A 17222-nucleotide genomic window follows, 5' to 3' on the forward strand; every position below is an offset into this window, starting at 1 on the left:
ACTTGGAGTTGTCACCTATCAACACAATGTTGATGTTTTGCTTCCATTTAAGGAAGTTTTCTCCAGTGAGTTTCTCCATCGAAAGTTGAGAAAGGATGGGAGTAGACACAGCCATAACTCAAAACTACAAAGTACCAATAAAATAGAAATCAATCACATTTGCTCAATGAAACTTCTATTCACACAAATTTCAAGAAATAGCACAACATATACCAAAAATATGTAAGAAATGAGAAAAAATACCAAAAACAATCATATCTCTATTTCTTTAGGTTTTTAACTAATCTATGATATCCTTGTCCCGGTTGGCGAGAGTCAAAAATACCACTAGTTAAATAGAGTTGTAAACTCATTTAATAATGGACACCATTATTAACAACCTACTATTCGATCAAAATAAGAAAACAAAATCTCTTATTTTATGAGCTAGACCCACGGTTTCAATAATCATAGATTTAGTCCTAGTAGTCACCATAGGGGTGAATCTAGTAGAATTTGACCTATAATTATCTATCTTTCGAAATCTAACCTTGTCAAAATAACTAATGAACACCTTCCGTAGGGGGACGAATCAAAGCGCCTCGAGGCCCCATTAAGCTACTGACTATGGTAAACCAACGGTGGAGATCGAATAAAATTCTTAAAATAAGCTCATTATAAAATTAAAATTAGTATTTTTATTATTTATTTTTAGAAAATTAATGACTATGGTTTTCCAAAAAAAATTAAACAGATTAAAATTTTTAAAACCAAAGTCCTATAATTTCGTATTAATTATAAAGTGTCACATTGAAACAAATTCAATTAATTTAGAATTAATTTGTTGCTAATCAATATTTAGGTTTAACTAATATAATGAACCTACACAATTAAGTCCAACTCAGGTAAATGGGCCTTAACAATTGGGCTTGTATGGAGGAGGGTTGGGTCCAATATGTCGTTCCCACTACAAAGGCCCCCTATCTTCCATACAAGGTCCAAAAGACAGGAATTTAAACATTCGTTTTATTAATTGTTATTAATTGATTAGGCCCACTATAGTCATGCAAAGCAAATGGGCCTTCACAAGTGGAATCACCCACAAGAGAGGAATTTAAACTTTACATTTTCTAATGGGCCCAAATAAAACCTATCATTTTATGAATATTTTATTTGGCAAAAAACCATATATCTAACAAACATATGGGCCACTATATGCATCTAAGCCCAATTGGAAAAATACCACATATAGTGCAAACAGACATGTTATAATTGGATGGGCCTAATCATGTTACTATATGAGCAATTCTATGAATTTATGCAAAAATACCACAATTTATTTCATTTGCAAAAATACCACAATTAATTATCTAGAATTTATCAAAAAAAATTCAAATCAATTAAATTTTTACAAAAAATAAGTTAATTTAAATGAAATTTATCAACAATTAACAATAGTTAATTTAAATTTCATTTATCAACAATCAACTTGGTTTTAGGTTAATTTGAAAAAAAAATATTAATTTAATTTAAATAGGATTTATCAACAATTAACCAAAGTTAATTTAAATCCCATTAAAAAAAATTATTAATTTGCTGAATAAAAAATGATATTTTTCAAAATTTAACCAATTTTAAATTTTAAAATCAATATCTTAACTATTTTCCAAAATATCTTGTGTTGTTATAACTATTAGCTAATATTTTAACCATTAAAAAAATAAAATATAAATAGTTATAACAACCCTAAATTATCTCTGTTGACTGCATTTTTAGCCAACGACGTGAGAATGTCAATAACGACAAGCCTTCAAGAGAAATAAAAACGACAACAGACGGTATAAACAAGAAAATTAAATAACACAAGAGATTTTTATAGTGGTTCAGCCCCGATTGTCGGTAATAGCCTAATCCACTTAGAGTTGTGATTTATAGATCCGTACTCAAGATCAGATGGACTGAGCCAACTGAGTTTCTTCAGTACAGATTGCAAAAATACAAGAATTCTCTATTATTTCAGCACTTTCTCTCTCTAGAATAGACAGTCCCAATTTTCTCTCTCTAGAAAGAAGAAGCAGAAGGAAGTCCCTCTCTCATCCCATAAACTCTCTATTTATAGGCCTAGGATCCTCAACTGATATCCCCTTATGATAGGGATATTTTATTATATTTATTACATTTAAACATTCAAAATTCGAAATATAACAAACCCCCCATTTGTGGGAAGAATGAGAGATTCATGCGTATGTTGTTGGAGTTGTGTCTGACTTAGTCTCCTCTAGCTAGTTGGTCCACCTCCTACTCACTACCCATGCAAGTGCTGGTTGAACATGCATGGTGGTAGGACATGTTTTTGTGGGTTGAACGTGCATGGTGGTAAGACATGCACTTCTCTCCTCTAACATGGCACTCTCCTCTAGCATGCCATGTTCCTCCTTGGACCAATCTCCTTGGCTTCTCCTCGGACCAAGGTGGTCCGAGGCAACCTCCTTGGCACCTCACCTTGGACAACATTGAGGCAACCTCCTTAGCACCTCACCTTGGACAACATTGAGGCAACCTCCTCCATAACATCTCACCTTGGACAAGATCAAGGCCTTCTCCTTTAGCATCTCCCAAACATGTCCGATCGAACATTGTATAGACTCTCCTTATCAAAATCTAAGTCTCCTCCCTCTTGCATGAGACTCCTCCTCCTTAGTTACTTACCTTGGACACGTTCAAGCCAACACTTAGGAAACCTTGGGAGGCTTGCCTCCTACACACCCTTGGGGTCTCTTAGGACCACATCCTCCTTGGGGTCTCCTAAGACCACCTCCTCCTTGGGGTCTCCTAGGACCACTCCCCTTAGCTCTCCTAGAATGCATTCTCCTTAGCCTCCTAGGATGCATTCTCCAATTTTTGGGTATAACAATCTCAAATAGTTAAACAAATTCAAATATCCATAAAAATATCTAACTAACAATATTAAATTTCAAATAATTTAAATATTAAAAACTATAGAATAAAAAGATATTTATATTTTCAAATAAAGATTTAATAAAAATATCAAGAATTTAAATGAAAATATCTTAAATATCTGATATCATAATTCTAATATTTTAATATATTAAAATATTTAAAATTAAGTTGTTAGTCTAATTTTAAATTTGAATTTGAATCTTTGTAGAAAATATCTAATTATTTAAATCTCTACTAACCAAAATATCTTATTTTAAAAATTTAAATGATAAAACAAAAAAGATATTTTAGGTTTTGATTATACATAATAAATTTCTACAATTTTAATTTGATTTATTTTTCAAAAAAAAAAAATCTGGATGAACAGTACCCGTATCGGGTACTGTTCACCCGAGTGTTGTGGCTGCTGGTGGCGCGCGCGCGTGCGTGCGCGCTGGTGTGCGCGGCTGCAGGGGCGTGCGCGCTGGTGTGCACGGTGTGCGCGCGCACATGGCAGCCAGAACAAAAAATTTTGAAAAAAAAATTTGTGCAATTTTTTCAACCAAAACCATTTTCTAATTAATTTTTAACATGTTTTACACAAAATAAAGCATATATAAAAATTAATAGCATAGAAAACACAACAAAAATAACCTAAAAATTGCTAAAATTCACATAAAATCAATATGCTCATAAAAACATGAAAAACCATCCAATTATTCAAACATATCATATAATCCATTTTTAAACATGTTCATGCATGAAAATAAAGATTACCAAAGGCTCTGAGGCCAGTTGTTGGAAAAAGCTTATAGAGGATCTTTATTTATTTTCATGTATATCTAATATTAAACAAATTAATACGAGATAGCCTAAAACATGTTTCTAAAATTGAATTCAAGAGAAACAAAGAATAGAATACTTACAGTATACGCAGCGGAATTAAAGAGTCCTTCATTCAGTTTCTCTAACTCTTGTATCCTCTCTGTCGCAGAGTATTATCAAGAAACTGAATCGATCTTCTATTTTCTTCACGATCTTCCAATGTATCCTTAGAACCACCTAGACTAGTGTGGGCAATTCTCAACACATGAGATAGATATAGAGAGAAGAAGAGAAAATAACAAAGAGGCTTAGAAAATGACTTGTGTTTAGAGAGAATCTAAAACTATCAGAAAATCTGACTTGTGACTTATCTGTCGTCTCTAAAATCTTATCTCTAAGCACTCCTTTTATAGACTCAATTAGACCATTTAATTTAATTAAAAAATCAATAAAATAACAGCCATTTTGAAGCCCTAGGTCGAAATTATCATGGGCTATAGGCCCGTGAAATTTCACATTTGATTATAAGCCCATTGGACTTAAAATCAAGGCCTGTACTATTTTTTATTGATTTAATTAATTAAATAATTATTTAAATCCTTTATCAAATTAATTATTTATAATTTGAACCTTGATTTAAACTTATTTATTAATTTAGATACCAATTTATCTTAATTAATAAATCTGCCATAATTTCTCTTTTCTTCTCAAAATTACACAACTCTGCGAAACTATCCAAAATTGACCTGGTCAACTTTGATAATTCTAATTGATGATTAAATCAATTAATTGAGACTATCTAGATTATTTTATCCAAGGTACAATGGGGACCATGGGCCTATGAAATCAAGCTCCAATAAGTTATCATAAATCTAACAAATAAATTTACTAACTTATTAATTCCTCGTGACTCCACTATAGACTCGGAATTGCACTCTTGAATTCATAGAACGCTCTATAAAAAATATAGATACGCTATTAATTATCCATTGTTACAACCATAATTTTCACTCAATCCTCTATAGACGGTCTACAATGAGATAGGACTAAAATACTGTTTTACCCCTCATTGTATTTTATCCTTAAAACACTTAGTTCCATGTAAATGATATTTCAGTAAACTAATTTAATTACTGAAATGAGATCTCTATCATTTATCACCTTGAATCAAACTAAAAGGAAACCATCGTTTCACTTCTTCATCAGAAGCTATAGATGTTCATATCTATGATTAACACTCCCACTCAATTATACTACCGAGTTCCCAAGATGTAAGTATGGGCTAGTCCGTAGGGTAAGCTGGTAACGAACAAGTCAAAGAACTCAAATAATACAATCAGTTAGAATACTAACCACTCAGAATTGAGATTGAATTGACCTATGGTCAACTATATGATATGACTAGAATAGATAATAACGGTATGTTTACTTATCTTATCAACTGTCAATATCGGTCCTGTCCGATGTAACAAATACATCCGATCTTATCTACTTTGCTAATGTTCTGGAAAGAACATAACACTGTAATGTGTAAGTAGATCATATCGTAGATTGGCAAGTCAGTGTAAATCCGGTGCACTGACTAATCTTAGGACTAACTTATTTTTGAACATATAATCATATTTATATTCCACTGTGATTACGTCACTATAAATAAGATTAGCTATATGCTCGGGATTTAATAGAAGTTTATATTAAACAAATAATCATGAAAATAAAACATGTGAGCAAAGTGATTGACCAAGTCAAAAAATGATTTCTATTCTTTTATTGACAATAAAATGAGATTACAAAGAATTTGGGTTTTAATTAGGGCATAAAACCCCAACAGTTGAACCACCACCACCACCACCACCATACTCCTTTGCTTCTTGGGCTTCAAAACCCACTAAAGAATCAGACTCAATGGTCACTAGAGTTGGAAGTCAATGCTCGTCGGAATCCATAGTGATTTCTTAACCTTCAAGCGTAGATTCAAGATTTTTTGAGCCATTTCAAACTAAACCACTGCCACCACGACATTTCCCTTGGCTTGGGCTTTAAAACCCAATAGTTTGTTTTCCGAACCACCACCTTTGAATGGTGGCACTGCCGCCGTCGCCTGAGCCCCGCCGCCGACGACCACCACTTTGCTTTGGGCTTCGAAACCCTCCAATTAATTTTTTAAAAATTAAAAATAAAACTTTTTAAAAATCCTCATTTTTAAGGCTTTCGAATAGAAAACTCGCGTCCTACGAGTCTTAAAAACTTTTTTTGGGCTTGCTTACTTTTTTTTCTTAAAAAGAAATCTAGCTTGCTTACTTGATATATAAGTGGATTAATTATCCTTCACTCAATATATGGTCTATATAAATTTAATCATTATGTGTGATTATATTGTCACATAAAACAATAATATATTTGAAAATATATGTCATGTACCATTTATCATAGGTACATGTACTAGAAGAGGAAGACTTTAGATTTAGTAATAATTGTGTGAATTATTGAACTATACATATCTAATCTTTATGTGAATAATTTTTCATTACAAAAAACAAATAAAAGAATTACCATAATTTAGTGATTATTTTAGTCACAACAACAAATAAAAACTCATTGCTATTAGCTCATAAAAGTTGTGTAGGTTCAATTCTTTTAACTGAATTAATAATTATACGGAGGGAGGCCTCTGATGAAAAATAGCCTCCATGGAAAGTTATGGGAGGCTTCTATTGCAAGGATTCTAGGAATTTTTCACACAAAGTTCCAACATGTTATATATTGGTCAACAATTAGTTTTGACTTTTATGGTTTTGTTAGTTTTTGAAGTTAAAACTTGAAATCTCTTGGAGCTTTAGTACTTTTACAAGGGGCATTAGTGGTTTCCGACACCATAAAGAATTAGTATATTGTAGTTGTTGTATTCCAATAGTGAGTTCCACATATTTTAATTTAATAAATATTATGAAATATCGCTAATCAACCATAATATGCCACATCATATGGTGTTGGACACTTTAAGTTACTAAATAGTAATAATCTTCTCTTGTAAAGCCTTGACTATCAAAAACTTCTTTCCTTAGTTTACACTACAAGAATGAAGGCTATTAGCGGCGTAAGTATTAGCGGCGGAGTCCGCCGCTAATAATAAGTGAGTATTTAAAAAAATATATTACCGGCGGACTTTACCACTATTAGCGGCGGAGCGTCCGCCGCTAATATACTAAATTAAAAGGTCGGTAAAAGTTTTTAAGTTTTATTAGCGGAGGGCAATTACCTATATTAGAGGCAGACAACCCGCCGCTAATAGTATTAGCGGCGGGAATTCACCTTTATTAGCGGCGGGAAAGACTAATAGCGGTGGATCACTATAAGAAAGTCTAAAATTAGAGGCGGACTTAGTCCGCCGGTAATATACGGGTTATTAGCGGCGGACTACTGGGTCCGCCGCTAATAATGTGGAAATTAATAATAATAAAAAAATTATTAGCGGCAGACTTACCAATTATTAGCGGCGGGTAGTTCGCTGCTAATACAATGCCGGGGAAATGAAAGGGTATTAAGTTTCAAAATTATTAGCAGCGGGTATTTTCCCTTAGTAGAGGCGGAGTATTCGCCGCTAATACTATTAGCACCAGGTAAATATCCGTCTGTAATAAGACTTTTACCATCGGGATATATTAATAGCGGCGGGTCCCGCCGCTAATAGTTTATTACCGGCGGGATTATATTAATAGCGGCGGGTAAATATCCGCCGATAATAAGACTATTACCGGCGAGATATATTAATAGCGGTGGGTCCCACCGCTAATAGTTTATTACCGGCGGGATAATATTAATAACGGCGGGTCCCTGCCTCTAATAATCTTACATATTAAAAAATTTGCACATCGTTTCGTCCGTCCCTCTCATTTCTCTTCTCTCCCTCTCTCAAACGCACTCTTCTCTCAGTCCTCCCCTTTGTCCGAGCACCACCACCGCCCCTCTGTCTGAGACCTCCCTCTCTCTCTCTGACTCTCACTTGTACTCTCTTTCGTTCTCGCTCTCTTTGTCACTCTTTGTGTCTTGCTGGTGGCGGTACCCTCGGGAGCCAATGTGGTGGCCTTTGATGTCGACGAAGCTAAGGGCCTCTGGGTGTGCATTGGCCCATGGTTGGGGTCGAGGTGTGTGACGGCAATACACATGGTAAGTCTCTCTTTATATATCTCTTTCACACACACTCTACCTATCTCTCTCTATGTAATATCCAACATTTTTATTATAAATCAGAGTTTTAATACATAAAATGTACAAGTTTACAAATTTAAGAAATAGTAATGGAAAAATAGTGTTTAAAATATGATTTTATGTTTTTAATGAGATTAAAGAGAGAGAAACTTGAGTAGTCAAGTATTGGACCCAAATGTCATATAATTTTAATTGGGGATTTTTATAAAATTAAGAAAGTTTTGCTAAAGGGCTTATTTGAAAAGAATTTTAATATTTTGGGTCCAAGTGTAATTTTAAAAATAATTTAAAAAAAAAAAGAAAAAAAAAAAAAGAAAAAAAAAAAGAAAAGGCTTCAGCCTTTCTTTATTTACCCGAGTCTCTCTCTCTCTCCTCAGAAAACCTCTCTCTCTCTCTCTCTCTCTCTCTCTCTCTCTCTCTCTCTCTCTCTCTCCTCTACGTATCACTGTTGCCGACGACGCAGGAGTACTTTCCGGCCACCATTTTTAGCCACGCGCCGGACCGTTGGATTCAGAGGCCTCCGAACTATCGACCAACGCGGGAATCTAGAGCTCACTCGCCGATTAAACGCCTCAACCACTCGATTTAAGTTCGGCCACCCCGCGACTTTAAAGTTGCGATTCGGCCACCTCGGGCATCCGTTTTCCGATCCGTCACCACCATCGTGCTCCTCGTGTTGTGGGCTTCAAAACCCAATAACTTGTTCCTACATCTACCATAGTTGGGTGGTGGGCCCACCACGAGCCACCGCGATCCACCGTAGACCGACGGTCGAAACTTAGTGTTCGAGGTTCCGAAGTACGTTTTGAGTCTCATAAAATCATCGTTTGACTTATTGTGGAACCCGATCATTTTGGTATAATTTCTTTAACCTATATATTGTGATTTAATTGTGATTGATTAGAGTAATTGTTATTATGTGTATTTATGGTATATAATTATATATTATTGATATATGGAATATTTTCTGTAATTTACTGGCTGTCTGGGATTATATATATTTTTGATACAGGTTTTGATTTTGGAATTGTCCACTTTATAGCCGTTGTGCTGTCTAATTTTCTAGAAAATATTAGATATTAAATAAAGTATAAAAATACATATTTAATTGATTTTATATTCATATGGAAATTATTATGATTAAGTAATTTTAATTATTATTGTTATTATTTTGTTAAGTAAATCAAGAATACAGATTCATATATATATATATATATGAAAAGTATGATTTATAGTAAACCTATTATCTAACCATTATTATTGTATATTAATATTTGAATATTAAAATAATATCAAATATTAGTTTCCTACAGTTATTGATATTTGTAAGACCAGTGAAGTTTGGAGAAAGTATATTTATTATATCACTGGAATTGATATTATGACTAATTAATAATAATATAAATATTTATATTTATATTATTATCATTATATTGATTATTACAACTTTATGTTAAAAATATGATTTCTTTTATAAAATGACTATTTGAATATATACATCCATATACGTATTGCTATTGAAGTATTTTGTTATTAATATCGAAATAAGTTTAATTATAGACGATAATTATTACTTTTGTTGGGATTATTATTATTATTATTATCATAAGGGTACATTATCTTATGAGCAAGGTTTAAAGCATGGTTTTATATGAAGAGTTATTTGCATTACGTTGATAATAATTTATTATTATCATTTATATAGTTTCTGGTATTATTAATATACACTATCAATAGTGTATATTTATGATTTTGATAGAATTTAATAAATGATGTGCCTTGAATAGGATTTGTATGGATTTGATTGATTGACTCTTGGTGAGGAATTTTAAAATAAGCTAAGGACCTAAGGTAAGTAAATCTCACCTTTTGTGCTTAAGTGTAAGATGCATGACTACATTGATTGTGTACATCTGATGAGTTAAGTATGGTATGATGATGATGCATATGATAAGTATGTGAAGAATGGTTATATGAACACCATAAGGGTGTTGTGTGATATGTAATTGATGAATTCTGTGATATGTGAAAGATGTCTTATTTGGTTAAGAATGATATGAATTATGTGCAAGTATGTGTTCTTATGTTGATGGATATGTGGATTACTCTATGTTCATGATTTGTTATATGTCATGATATATGAAGCGTTTAAGTTTTTAGGCTGGAAACCTTAGACCTGAGCCATAGCTCTACGTTAAGGTATAACAACGCCACCAACCCAAAGCTTCATGTATTATGACTAAAGATGTTTTGAGTTATATGAGATGTGATACAATGCCTTGATTGAATACCATCAACATGAGTCGTGAACACGAACATTGGCATTTCAGCATCAGCATGTATGCATGGCATGTACAGTTATGTGATACATTATTATGTGATATAAGACCATGCATATGAATATAAGAAAAGTTATGAAATGTCTTGAAAAGTATTATGTAAAGTTAAACATTTTAATGACACAAGGCTTAAGCAAAGTGATAATAAGATGTTTAAAAAGGGTGCCACTGTTTTGATGAAGCAATCAAGTAAGTTCAGTAAAGAAGACGGAAGTCTATAAGACTTATAGTGGCTGCCCACTAGTGTGGGCTAGGTCAGAGTTGACCATTCAGATATGTTTGCCATGTTTCCGTCTTTCTCCTCCATATGTGTAATAAGTATGGCAGCTATGGCAACGATGAAATGAGTGTTATGATGAGCCTAGCTGAGATGATGGCTAGCCGGAGGAGAACCCATGGGATTCTATATGATATGTGTAACAAGCCCTGCAGGCATTGGCTGAATCGAACAGTGTGCACAAGTGATATTGGGCCCATAAAAATGTGAAACTAAAAGAAAGAGCATAAAAGTAAAGTTTGAAAGTGCATGAGCAATAAATGAAATTCATAAGTATATAAGTCAGCATATTAGTATATGTGCACTACAAACTCACGACATTCATGTGTATGTGTATGCATGAGATTTGCTTACTGAGCGTTAGCTCATTATGTTATTTTCCAACATTTTTCCAGGTGTGGCTTTAGCTGTTGAGCAACTTGTGGAGCACGGACTCAGTAGCAATGCAATAATGGTTTAGAGTTTTCATATGGCTGCCTTAAATTTAAAGTATTCATACGTGTAATAATTTCTACTAATAAGTTTATATAAAAGTTTTAAATTTTTCTGTATTTCTTCGTATCATTTTATTTAATTCTTTTGGTCAAGTGCCTTACATACTCGTAAACCCTAGAATTACGAGTATGTGGCAGACGTACCCTACCTTAGGGTCGTTACAAAATGGTATCAGAGCTTTGAGTTTGTAGATGTCGTATACTCGTTATGTTATTAGATTTTGGGATCTGAAATGCTACTGAGTTCCGCCACAAGACAAGCCACACGTTAATGGTTAGTATAATTTATCCATATTTTAGTTAATGTATGTTAATGATGTTGTATAATTGTATTAGAAACTCATTGTGTGTTTGAGTTTCCATGATATAAGTATGAGTTTGGATTAAATGAATATTCTCATGCACGGTAGAGAAATTGAAGTTTGTTATTTATCTGAATGCATGCCTTTATTATTGATGTGATAAATAATTGATGATTTATCGATGTCGATGTTTGGATTGTTAATTGATATTCTCAAGCTTTGAAAGTGACCTATCAGTTCAGTTAGTGTGTTAAGGGTTAATATGTCATGTTAGTGTTTTGGAGAGCAAAGTTTTAGGTTGTTGCTGAGAGCACACATAATAAGAGACTTTAGTGAAACAGTAGTAATATATAAAAAAAAAAAAAATACATAATACATTAAGGATTGGGGTTTTGGACACGTTCTACCTCGTCAATCAACTTTTGTTGTTCAACTCTAAGGGTCTCCCCAGTAGTTTGCAGTGTCTGAAATTTTTCCTTCATATCGACTGAGTAGTTAGCAAGAAGTGTAGTTAAAGTCCCATTCTCCTTAACCAACTTCTCCTTCTCTCGAGTCAATGCCTTGTTGGCATTTCTAATGGTTATCATCTCTTGTTTTTGTGTTTCTATATACCTTTTCAAGTGGTCAACCTCTTGTTCTCTTGCAAGAACCCGTTGGCCTAGGTTTGAGACCGATGCTGCCGCCTGAGTGGTAAGAACTAAGGAATCTTTTACAGCTTGTAGGTCTGACCTATGGGATAAAATTATTTGGTCTTTAGGGGTGAGTATGCTTTGACCTATACTAATGGCCACCTTTTTATCGAGCATAGCTGAATCCTCCACCGTGACAAGGCCAGTATCAGAATAAAATTTGGGAAGCCAAACTCTGGGAAATTGAGTATTTCGTTCTGGGATGTGTACCGTAGGATACACCATTAGCTGTGGTAGGGGTGCAGAAATTTGTGGTGAAGATTCGATAGTGGGAAGATTTGGCTCAGGTAAAGCTAAAGTTAGGTCTAAGTTCAGCTGAGATGATGAGGATGCCATGGGTTGCTTAGCTTGAGTAATGGACGGAAGTAATAATGATTTGGTTTTCAAAAGCTTGAGATTGATTGTGTTTTAGTGTGTATGTGATGAATTTTATTTATAGAAAAATGTGTTGAACTGTTGGGTCATTGGATCCTTGAATTTGTTTGTTTTCAAGATAGATATCACAGATTTTATCTTGTTCAATGTGTTACGCTATCCTCTCTGATGATGAAAGTCAAACTTATTAGATGTTGTCGACATGGAAATCACTTCTATTGATTTTGCGATCCTGATTTGAACATGGAAAAAATTTGTAAATTGTTGAATGAATCGAGGTGATAAATGTTATTTACTGAATTATTCTGTAGTGTGAATTACTTTCGGCGATTAAATTATAGTATATTAGCTGTTTTGTCCCGAAAGTAAGATAATGTATTACTTGTGTGAAGTGATGACTGAGTATTATTGGTATAGGTGTTGAAATGAGACATGTCTAACTTATTAGACATGTGAGAATTATTCGTTTTAGTAGATGAAGTGGTGGATTGGTCAGTCAAGACTTATCCCAGGTTTTATTCAATGAAGGGATACTAAGCTAAGTGTGTGAATTTCCGAGTGGCCACGGTTATTTGCATTCTAGCATAGTACCAATATGCCCTTTATTATTTTATACATTTGGAAACAATTTTGATTTTTAAATGTTTTCTTAGAGAAAGAATGAGAGTCAGGCTTTTCTGAACTGGTACCTAATGAATGGCCTATCTCACTATTTCTCATTCAGGGCAAGAAGTCGGTTTTGACAACGAAAGGGTTTCATAAAGACTTGGTTTTAAAGAATAATCTTCATCGGCTATATAATTGTTTTCTAGTTATCTAATTTTATGCCAAAAAAAAAAAAAAAAATTTGACTGTAAAAGATGAATATCAAGGATGTTTTCATGATGATGGTCATTTTCTCTTCTTACGTTATGTGGTTTGTGTTCAAAAGTATGGATGATGAGGATTCGTTTGTATTTTCGTATACATTCATTGTAATTTATACTATTGTTATAGCTTATTTCCTTTCTTTCTATATTGTAGTCCTCATGTGAGGTGTTTACACATCCTCGCCTTTTTATATATGATAAGGATTACAAGTCAGGAATAAGTTTTGTTTTCGGGATGAAAGTAAGTGTTGTGTATGAAATCTTATGCTGTGAAATGTTGTTCTGTTTATTTGTAATGGTAGTTCTTGTCTCCGATTATCAAATTTAGTTTGAAATTTCGAGGACGAAATTATTTTAACGGGGAAAGGATTGTAATATCCAACATTTTTATTATAAATCAGAGTTTTAATACATAAAATGTACAAGTTTACAAATTTAAGAAATAGTAATGGAAAAATAGTGTTTAAAATATGATTTTATGTTTTTAATGAGATTAAAGAGAGAGAAACTTGAGTAGTCAAGTATTGGACCCAAATGTCATATAATTTTAATTGGGGATTTTTATAAAATTAAGAAAGTTTTGCTAAAGGGCTTATTTGAAAAGAATTTTAATATTTTGGGTCCAAGTGTAATTTTAAAAATAATTTAAAAAAAAAAAGAAAAAAAAAAAAGAAAAAAAAAAAGAAAAGGCTTCAGCCTTTCTTTATTTACCCGAGTCTCTCTCTCTCTCCTCAGAAAACCTCTCTCTCTCTCTCTCTCTCTCTCTCTCTCTCTCTCTCTCTCTCTCTCTCTCTCCTCTACGTATCACTGTTGCCGACGACGCAGGAGTACTTTCCGGCCACCATTTTTAGCCACGCGCCGGACCGTTGGATTCAGAGGCCTCCGAACTATCGACCAACGCGGGAATCTAGAGCTCACTCGCCGATTAAACGCCTCAACCACTCGATTTAAGTTCGGCCACCCCGCGACTTTAAAGTTGCGATTCGGCCACCTCGGGCATCCGTTTTCCGATCCGTCACCACCATCGTGCTCCTCGTGTTGTGGGCTTCAAAACCCAATAACTTGTTCCTACATCTACCATAGTTGGGTGGTGGGCCCACCACGAGCCACCGCGATCCACCGTAGACCGACGGTCGAAACTTAGTGTTCGAGGTTCCGAAGTACGTTTTGAGTCTCATAAAATCATCGTTTGACTTATTGTGGAACCCGATCATTTTGGTATAATTTCTTTAACCTATATATTGTGATTTAATTGTGATTGATTAGAGTAATTGTTATTATGTGTATTTATGGTATATAATTATATATTATTGATATATGGAATATTTTCTGTAATTTACTGGCTGTCTGGGATTATATATATTTTTGATACAGGTTTTGATTTTGGAATTGTCCACTTTATAGCCGTTGTGCTGTCTAATTTTCTAGAAAATATTAGATATTAAATAAAGTATAAAAATACATATTTAATTGATTTTATATTCATATGGAAATTATTATGATTAAGTAATTTTAATTATTATTGTTATTATTTTGTTAAGTAAATCAAGAATACAGATTCATATATATATATATATATGAAAAGTATGATTTATAGTAAACCTATTATCTAACCATTATTATTGTATATTAATATTTGAATATTAAAATAATATCAAATATTAGTTTCCTACAGTTATTGATATTTGTAAGACCAGTGAAGTTTGGAGAAAGTATATTTATTATATCACTGGAATTGATATTATGACTAATTAATAATAATATAAATATTTATATTTATATTATTATCATTATATTGATTATTACAACTTTATGTTAAAAATATGATTTCTTTTATAAAATGACTATTTGAATATATACATCCATATACGTATTGCTATTGAAGTATTTTGTTATTAATATCGAAATAAGTTTAATTATAGACGATAATTATTACTTTTGTTGGGATTATTATTATTATTATTATCATAAGGGTACATTATCTTATGAGCAAGGTTTAAAGCATGGTTTTATATGAAGAGTTATTTGCATTACGTTGATAATAATTTATTATTATCATTTATATAGTTTCTGGTATTATTAATATACACTATCAATAGTGTATATTTATGATTTTGATAGAATTTAATAAATGATGTGCCTTGAATAGGATTTGTATGGATTTGATTGATTGACTCTTGGTGAGGAATTTTAAAATAAGCTAAGGACCTAAGGTAAGTAAATCTCACCTTTTGTGCTTAAGTGTAAGATGCATGACTACATTGATTGTGTACATCTGATGAGTTAAGTATGGTATGATGATGATGCATATGATAAGTATGTGAAGAATGGTTATATGAACACCATAAGGGTGTTGTGTGATATGTAATTGATGAATTCTGTGATATGTGAAAGATGTCTTATTTGGTTAAGAATGATATGAATTATGTGCAAGTATGTGTTCTTATGTTGATGGATATGTGGATTACTCTATGTTCATGATTTGTTATATGTCATGATATATGAAGCGTTTAAGTTTTTAGGCTGGAAACCTTAGACCTGAGCCATAGCTCTACGTTAAGGTATAACAACGCCACCAACCCAAAGCTTCATGTATTATGACTAAAGATGTTTTGAGTTATATGAGATGTGATACAATGCCTTGATTGAATACCATCAACATGAGTCGTGAACACGAACATTGGCATTTCAGCATCAGCATGTATGCATGGCATGTACAGTTATGTGATACATTATTATGTGATATAAGACCATGCATATGAATATAAGAAAAGTTATGAAATGTCTTGAAAAGTATTATGTAAAGTTAAACATTTTAATGACACAAGGCTTAAGCAAAGTGATAATAAGATGTTTAAAAAGGGTGCCACTGTTTTGATGAAGCAATCAAGTAAGTTCAGTAAAGAAGACGGAAGTCTATAAGACTTATAGTGGCTGCCCACTAGTGTGGGCTAGGTCAGAGTTGACCATTCAGATATGTTTGCCATGTTTCCGTCTTTCTCCTCCATATGTGTAATAAGTATGGCAGCTATGGCAACGATGAAATGAGTGTTATGATGAGCCTAGCTGAGATGATGGCTAGCCGGAGGAGAACCCATGGGATTCTATATGATATGTGTAACAAGCCCTGCAGGCATTGGCTGAATCGAACAGTGTGCACAAGTGATATTGGGCCCATAAAAATGTGAAACTAAAAGAAAGAGCATAAAAGTAAAGTTTGAAAGTGCATGAGCAATAAATGAAATTCATAAGTATATAAGTCAGCATATTAGTATATGTGCACTACAAACTCACGACATTCATGTGTATGTGTATGCATGAGATTTGCTTACTGAGCGTTAGCTCATTATGTTATTTTCCAACATTTTTCCAGGTGTGGCTTTAGCTATTGAGCAACTTGTGGAGCACGGACTCAGTAGCAATGCAATAATGGTTTAGAGTTTTCATATGGCTGCCTTAAATTTAAAGTATTCATACGTGTAATAATTTCTACTAATAAGTTTATATAAAAGTTTTAAATTTTTCTGTATTTCTTCGTATCATTTTATTTAATTCTTTTGGTCAAGTGCCTTACATACTCGTAAACCCTAGAATTACGAGTATGTGGCAGACGTACCCTACCTTAGGGTCGTTACACTCTAACTGGTTTTTCTAATATTTAGGTGGTGGTGGTTCATAGTGGGGCTGTGAGGTTCGTGGGTTTGACCATGGCAGAGAGTTTGGCCACTGATGGGGTTTGAACATGGCATGGATTTCATGACAGTTTTCACATTTTTGATGTTCTTAAGTTTGTTATGTTGTTTTATGAATTTTTTTTTTTATTGTATATGTTTCAGATTTCACATATTTAAGATTTATGATGTTCTTAAGTTTATTGTGTTGTTTAATAAATTATTTTAATGGGATTTGTTTCTGGATTTCATA

General features: G+C 33.2%; 1 long non-coding RNA gene across 1 annotated transcript; it reads left to right on the forward strand.

Moving 5' to 3' along the window:
* The first annotated feature begins 12719 nt into the window (after positions 1 to 12719).
* Positions 12720 to 16920, forward strand: LOC133788621 (uncharacterized). The gene is made up of 3 exons (XR_009873293.1): positions 12720 to 14516; positions 15448 to 15511; positions 16672 to 16920. It is a non-coding gene; the product is annotated as an uncharacterized LOC133788621 (long non-coding RNA).
* Positions 16921 to 17222: the final 302 nt, after the last annotated feature.

The sequence above is a fragment of the Humulus lupulus genome, chromosome 1 (genome assembly GCF_963169125.1).
Source record: "Humulus lupulus chromosome 1, drHumLupu1.1, whole genome shotgun sequence".
Taxonomy (NCBI): Eukaryota; Viridiplantae; Streptophyta; class Magnoliopsida; order Rosales; family Cannabaceae; genus Humulus; species Humulus lupulus.